Raw genomic sequence first — 7539 nt, 5'->3', positions numbered from 1 at the left:
CCCCCCGGTGTGGGGAGAATGTTCTCCGGTTTATATCCGGGCCCGGGGCCCCCCGGTGTGGGGAGAATGTTCCCCGGTTTATATCCGGGCCCGGGGCCCCCCGGTGTGGGGAGAATGTTCCCCGGTTTATATCCGGGCCCCCCCTCCCCCCGGTGTGGGGAGGATGTTCCCCGGTTTATATCCGGGCCCGGGGCCCCCCGGTGTGGGGAGGATGTTCCCCGGTTTATATCCGGGCCCGGGGCCCCCCGGTGTGGGGAGAATGTTCCCCGGTTTATATCCGGGCCCCCCCTCCCCCCGGTGTGGGGAGGATGTTCCCCGGTTTATATCCGGGCCCGGGGCCCCCCGGTGTGGGGAGGATGTTCCCCGGTTTATATCCGGGCCCGGGGCCCCCCGGTGTGGGGAGAATGTTCCCCGGTTTATATCTGGGCCCGGGGCTGCACTCTGTGTTGTTGTCCCCAGCGTTTCTTTAACCCGCTCCCTGGAGCTCGCTCACCTCCTGCGTCAGCATCTGCCACCGCCGCCTGCACGTGCTCAGCTCACACTGCCCGGGTGATTGACGGCAGCTCCCCACCAATAGGATGAGCGGGCTGGGCTGGAGGACCAAGTGGGCGGTTGGTCCACCAACCAACTGGAGAGTGTGAGGGGCGGGGCTTGCGGCAGGCTGCAACTAGTCGGGTGCCGCAAGGATCAGTGCTGGGGCCTCAGTTATTTACAATCTATATTAATGACCTAGATGAAGGGACCGAGTGTAATATTTGCTGACGATACAAAGCTCGGTGAGACAGTAAGCTATGAGCAGAACACAAGATTGCAAAGAGATATAGGCAGACGATGTGAATGGGCAGTAAGGTGGCAGATTGAGTATAATGCAGGGAAATTTGGCAGGAAGAATAGAAAATTATCTTTTAAATGGTGAGAAACTTTTAAATGTTGGTGTTCAGAGAGATTTGGGTGTTCTCGTGCAAGAAACACAGAAAGTGAGTGAGCAGGTACAGCAAGTAATAAGGAAGGCAAATGGTATGTTGTTGTTTACTGCAAAGGGCTGCAGTATAAGAGTAAGGAAGTCTTGCTACAATTGCACTGGGCCTTAGTCAGACCACACCTGGAGTACTGGGCACAGTTTTGGTCTCCTTATCTAAGGAAGGATATACTTGCTTTGGAGGCGGTTCACTAGATTGATTCCTGGATGTCTTATGATGTGAGATTGTGTAGAATGGGCCTATACTCTCTGGAGTTTAGAAGAATGAGAGATGATCTCATTGAAACATACCAGATTCTGAAAGGGATTGACAGGGTAGATGCTGAGATGTTGATTCCCCTGGATGGAGTGTCTAGAACTAGGGGGCTCAAGATAAGAGGTAGGCCATTTGAAACAGAAATGAGGAATTTCTTCACTTAAAGGCTGAAGCCGTCTCCCCCAGTGCAGAATGTGACTCACTAACAGGAAGGATTTTTGTTTAACTACTAAAGATGCATAATGAGGGGGAAATCAATCTGTACCTTTAACTAACAGCGACATGGAAAGAGGGAAATGAATGACCTTTAAACACCTGGTCCACTTGGCACTGAAGTGTCTGAAACTCATAATAGGAACTCCAGGGAAACAAAATACTGACAAATGTTAAACTGTTTAGTTGACAAAACAAATCTCGATTTCACTTTTAAAAGATAAAATTGTTTAACGGGTTCACACAGACTCACCTGATTGGCCGACTCAGGATCCACTCCTCAAGCACCGCGATTGGTTGCAGAACACGCTGCTCCCTGGGCCCTCCGGCCTCTGAGCTCTCTTCCTGTTGGTTCCCAGGGCAATCAATCACCACTCACCAACATTACACTGCCAGATTAAGTTGAGGGGCTCAGAGGAAGAAATAAAATGAGGCCGTGAATCTGAGTTAAGAAATAAATTTAGAGAAGCATGATTAAATTTATAAACTAAACTATTTAAAGTAAAATTAAATCAATTGTTGCATTAAATATATTCCTTTTGGGCCAAGTGAGAAACAAGTGATGTCTGGGCTGTGCAGAGTGTCTGTGCCCGGTTACACAGCGTGTCCCTGGCTCTCAGGTGATTGGCAAAAGAAGCAGAGGCGACATGAGGGAACATTTTATAAGCAGCGAGTTGTTGCAATCTGGAATGCACTGCCTGATAGGGTGCTGGAAGTAGATTCAATAGTAACTTTCAAACGTGAATTGGATAAATACTGAAGGGACAATATTTGCAGAGCTATGGGGAAAGAGCAGGGGAGTGGAACTAACTGGATAGCTCTACCATAGAGCCAGCACAGCTACGATGGGCTGAATGGCCTCCTTCTGCCCTGTTTCATTCTATCAAAATGGCGGATGATCTTACCTACCCGGAATGCTGTGACCACATATCCCCAGCATAACCAAGACCGCCTATTTCCACCTCGGTAACATCGGCCGTCTCCGCCCCTGCCTCAGCTCATCCTCTGCTGAAACCCTCATCCATTCCTCGGTTACCTCGAGACTTGACTATTGCAACACACTCCAGGCTGGCCTCCCACATTCTGCCCGACGTAATCTGGAGCTCATCCAAAACTCGGCTGCCCGTGTCCTAACTTGCACCAAGTCCCGCTCACCCATCACCTCTGTGCTCGCTGACCTACATTGCCTCCCGGTTAAGCAACGCTTCGATTTCTTATCCTTATTTACAAATCCCTCCATGGCCTTGCCCCTCCCTATCGCTGTTATCTCCTCCAGCCCCACAACCCCCAGCGATGTCTGCGCTCCTCTAATTCTGCCCTCTTGAGGATCCTGATTATAATCACTCAACTATTGGTGGCCGTGTCTTCTGTTGGCGAGGCCACAAGCTCTGGAACTCCCGGCCTAAACCTCTGTGCCTCTTACCTCTCTTTCCTCCTTTAAGATGCTACTTAAAACCTACCTCTAACGAAGCTGTTATAGAAACATAGAAAATAGGTGCAGGAGCAGGCCATTCAGCCCTTCTAGCCTGCACCGCCATTCAACGAGTTCATGGCTGAACATGAAACTTCAGTACCCACTTCCTGCTTTCACGCCATACCCCTTGATCCCCCGAGTACTAAGGACTTCATCTAACTCCCTTTTGAATATATTTAGTGAATTGGCCTCAACTACTTCCTGTGGTAGAGAATTCCACAGGTTCACCACTCTCTGGGTGAAGAAGTTTCTCCTTATCTCGGTCCTAAATGGCTTACCCCTTATCCTTAGACTGTGACCCCTGGTTCTGGAATTCCCCAACATTGGGAACATTCTTCCTGCATCCAACCTGTCCAAACCCGTTAGAATTTTAAACGTTTCTATGAGGTCCCCTCTCACTCTTCTGAACTCCAGTGAATACAAGCCCAGTTGATTCAGTCTTTCTTGATAGGTCAGTCCCACCATCCCGGGAATCAGTCTGGTGAATCTTCGCTGCACTCCCTCAACAGCAAGTATGTCCTTCCTCAAGTTAGGAGACCAAAACTGTACACAATACTCCAGGTGTGGCCTCACCAAGGCCCTGTACAACTGTAGCAACACCTCCCTGCCCCTGTACTCAAATCCCCTCGCTATGAAGGCCAACATGCCATTTGCTTTCTTAACCGCCTGCTGTACCTGCATGCCAACCTTCAATGACTGATGTACCATGACACCCAGGTCTCGTTGCACCTTCCCTTTTCCTAATCTGTCACCATTCAGATAATAGTCTGTCTCTCTGTTTTTACCACCAAAGTGGATAACCTCACATTTATCCACATTATACTTCATCTGCCACGCATTTGCCCACTCACCTAACCTATCCAAGTCACTCTGTAGCCTCATAGCATCCTCCTCGCAGCTCACACTGCCACCCAACTTAGTGTCATCCGCAAATTTGGAGATACTACATTTAATCCCTTCGTCTAAATCATTAATGTATAATGTAAACAGCTGGGGCCCCAGCACAGAACCCTGCGGTACCCCACTAGTCACTGCCTGCCATTCCGAAAAGTACCCATTTACTCCTACTCTTTGCTTCCTGTCTGACAACCAGTTCTCAATCCACGTCAGCACACTACCCCCAATCCCATGTGCTTTAACTTTGCACATTAATCTCCTGTGTGGGACCTTGTCGAAAGCCTTCTGAAAGTCCAAATATACCACATCAACTGGTACTCCTTTGTCCACTTTATTGGAAACATCCTCAAAAAATTCCAGAAGATTTGTCAAGCATGATCTCCCTTTTACAAATCCATGCTGACTTGGACCTATCATGTCACCATTTTCCAAATGCGCTGCTATGACATCCTTAATAATTGATTCCATCATTTTACCCACTACTGAGGTCAGGCTGACCGGTCTATAATTCCCTGCTTTCTCTCTCCCTCCTTTTTTAAAAAGTGGGGTTACATTGGCTACCCTCCACTCGATAGGAACTGATCCAGAGTCAATGGAATGTTGGAAAATGACTGTCAATGCATCCGCTATTTCCAAGGCCACCTCCTTAAGTACTCTGGGATGCAGTCCATCAGGCCCTGGGGATTTATCGGCCTTCAATCCCATCAATTTCCCCAACACAATTTCCCGACTAATAAAGATTTCCCTCAGTTCCTCCTCTTTAATAGACCCTCTGACCACTTTTATATCCGGAAGGTTGTTTGTGTCCTCCTTAGTGAATACTGAACCAAAGTACTTGTTCAATTGGTCTGCCATTTCTTTGTTCCCTGTTATGACTTCCCCTGATTCTGACTGCAGGGGACCTACGTTTGTTTTTACTAACCTCTTTCTCTTTACATACCTATAGAAACTTTTGCAATCCGCCTTAATGTTCCCTGCAAGCTTCTTCTCGTACTCCATTTTCCCTGCCCTAATCAAACCCTTTGTCCTCCTCTGCTGAGTTCTAAATTTCTCCCAGTCCTCAGGTTCGCTGCTATTTCTGGCCAATTTGTATGCCACTTCCTTGGCTTTAATACTATCCCTGATTTCCCTAGATAGCCACGGTTGAGCCACCTTCCCTTTTTTATTTTTACGCCAGACAGGAATGTACAATTGTTGTAATTCATCCATGCGTTCTCTAAATGTCTGCAATTGCCCATCCACAGTCAACCCCTTAAGTATCATTAGCCAATCTATCTTAGCCAATTCATGCCTCATACCTTCAAAGTTACCCTTCTTTAAGTTCTGGACCATGGTCTCTGAATTAACTGTTTCATTCTCCATCCTAATGCAGAATTCCACCATATTATGGTCACTCTTCCCCAAGGGGCCTCGCACAATGAGATTGCTAATTAATCCTCTCTCATTACACAACACCCAGTCTAAGATGGCCTCCCCCCTAGTTGGTTCCTCGACATATTGGTCTAGAAAACCATCCCTTATGCATTCCAGGAAATCCTCCTCCACCGTATTGCTTCCAGTTTGGCTAGCCCAATCTATGTGCATATTAAAGTCACCCATTATAACTGCTGCACCTTTATTGCATGCACTCCTAATTTCCTGTTTGATGCCCTCCCCAACATCACTACTACTGTTTGGAGGTCTGTACACAACTCCCACTAACGATTTTTGCCCTTTAGTGTTCTGCAGCTCCACCCATATAGATTCCACATCATCCAAGCTAATGTCTTTCCTAACTATTGCATTAATCTCCTCTTTAACCAGTAATGCTACCCCACCTCCTTTTCCTTTTATTCTATCCTTCCTGAATGTTGAATACCCCTGGATGTTGAGTTCCCAGCCCTGATCATCCTGGAGCCACGTCTCCGTAATCCCAATCACATCATATTTGTTAACATCTATTTGCACAATTAATTCATCCACCTTATTGCGGATACTCCTTGCATTAAGACACAAAGCCTTCAGGCTTGTTTTTTTAACACCCTTTGTCCTTTTAGAATTTTGCTGTACAGTGGCCCTTTTTGTTCTTTGCCTTGGGTTTCTCTGCCCTCCACTTTTCCTCATCTCCTTTTTGTCTTTTGCTTTTGCTTCCTTTTTGTCTCCCTCTGTCTCCCTGTATAGGTTCCCATCCCCCTGCAATATTAGTTTAACTCCTCCCCAACAGCACTAGCAAACACTCCCCCTAGGACATTGGTTCCGGACCTGCCCAGGTGCAGACCGTCCGGTTTGTACTGGTCCCACCTCCCCCAGAACCGGTTCCAATGCCCCAAGAATTTGAATCCCTCCCTGCTGCACCACTGCTCAAGCCATGTATTCATCTGCGCTATCCTGCGATTCCTACTCTGACTAGCACGTGGCACTGGTAGCAATCCCGAGATTACTACTTTTGAGGTCCTACTTTTTAATTTAGCTCCTAGCTCCTTAAATTCTTTTCGTATTTGTTGGTCACCTGCCCCAATTTCTCCATACGTCAGAAGCTCTCCGGGGGGTGGGGGGCAAGTGACGTTTGCTCAATATCCGAAAGTGATTGGGGCCGAGCCGGAAAATCAGCCCAAGAGTCCCGGGCGGCCCACACCGGCCGCGAGCCGATTCTGTTTGACCGCACGCCGATTCCGTTTGACCGCACAGCGCCTGAGTGATAGGAGGTTCTGACCAATAGGAGGTTCTGACCAATGGGGGCTGAGTGGGCGGCGCCTGGAGGACCGAGTGTGCGGCGGGTCCTCCAACCAATCCAGGAGCCCGAGGGGCGAGGCTTCAGGGGAGCTTCACTCAGCATCAGTGCCGCACCTGCCCTGGGAGTGATTGATGGGACAGTGTCGAGGGAGCTTTACTCTGTATCTAACCCGTGCTGTACCAGCCTTCCAGTCACAAAAACACCCAGCGACCATGATAATTTGCTTTCTGCTTCTGAGCCAATTTTGGATCCAACTTGCCACTTTGCCCTGGATCCCATGGGCTTTTACTTTCGTGACTAGTCTGCCATGTGGAAAATTGGCCAGGTCTTCTTCAAAATAGTGCCATGGAATATTTTACGTCAACCTGAGTGCAGACAGGATCTCGGTTTAACCTCTCATCCGAAAGACAATGTTTGATGACAGTGTATATTGAGGTCCTGATGAATCGAGTTTCTCGGTCAGATCTTAACATGATGTTTGGTCCAAGTCTCATGTTCTCCAAAGCTGTAAATCTCAATCCCACACACTCTCCCTCCTCCCTGTGCAGAAATGCAAACCCATCGCACCATCTCCAACTATTTTTCCTCTGCTTCCAGTTTTTCCCTCTCCTGAAAGCACTGACTCTGTAGAACTGAACCCAGACACAGTCAGCACCTTCAGGGGAGGAGAGGGAGGGGAACCAGTGAGTGTAGAACTGAACCCAGACAGATTCAGCACCTTCAGGGGAGGGAAACCAGTGAGTGTAGAACTGAACCCAGCCACTCACTGGTTTCCCTCCCCTGAAGGTGCTGACTCTGGCTGGGTTCAGTTCTATACTCACTGGTTCCCCTCCCTCTCCTCCCCTGAAGGTGCTGACTCTGGCTGGGTTCAGTTCTACATTCACTGGTTCCCCTCCCTCTCCTCCCCTGAAGGTGCTGACTCTGGCTGGGTGCCTGTGCTCTCGTCACCTCTTTATACACTCTGACCCTCCCTATCTATCTGTAATATCTCCCTGTTTTGGTGATGG

The sequence above is a fragment of the Pristiophorus japonicus genome, unplaced genomic scaffold (genome assembly GCF_044704955.1).
Source record: "Pristiophorus japonicus isolate sPriJap1 unplaced genomic scaffold, sPriJap1.hap1 HAP1_SCAFFOLD_190, whole genome shotgun sequence".
NCBI lineage: Eukaryota > Metazoa > Chordata > Chondrichthyes > Pristiophoridae > Pristiophorus > Pristiophorus japonicus.
The sequence above is the reverse complement of the archived record's forward strand: the minus strand, read 5'-3'. Positions refer to the sequence as shown.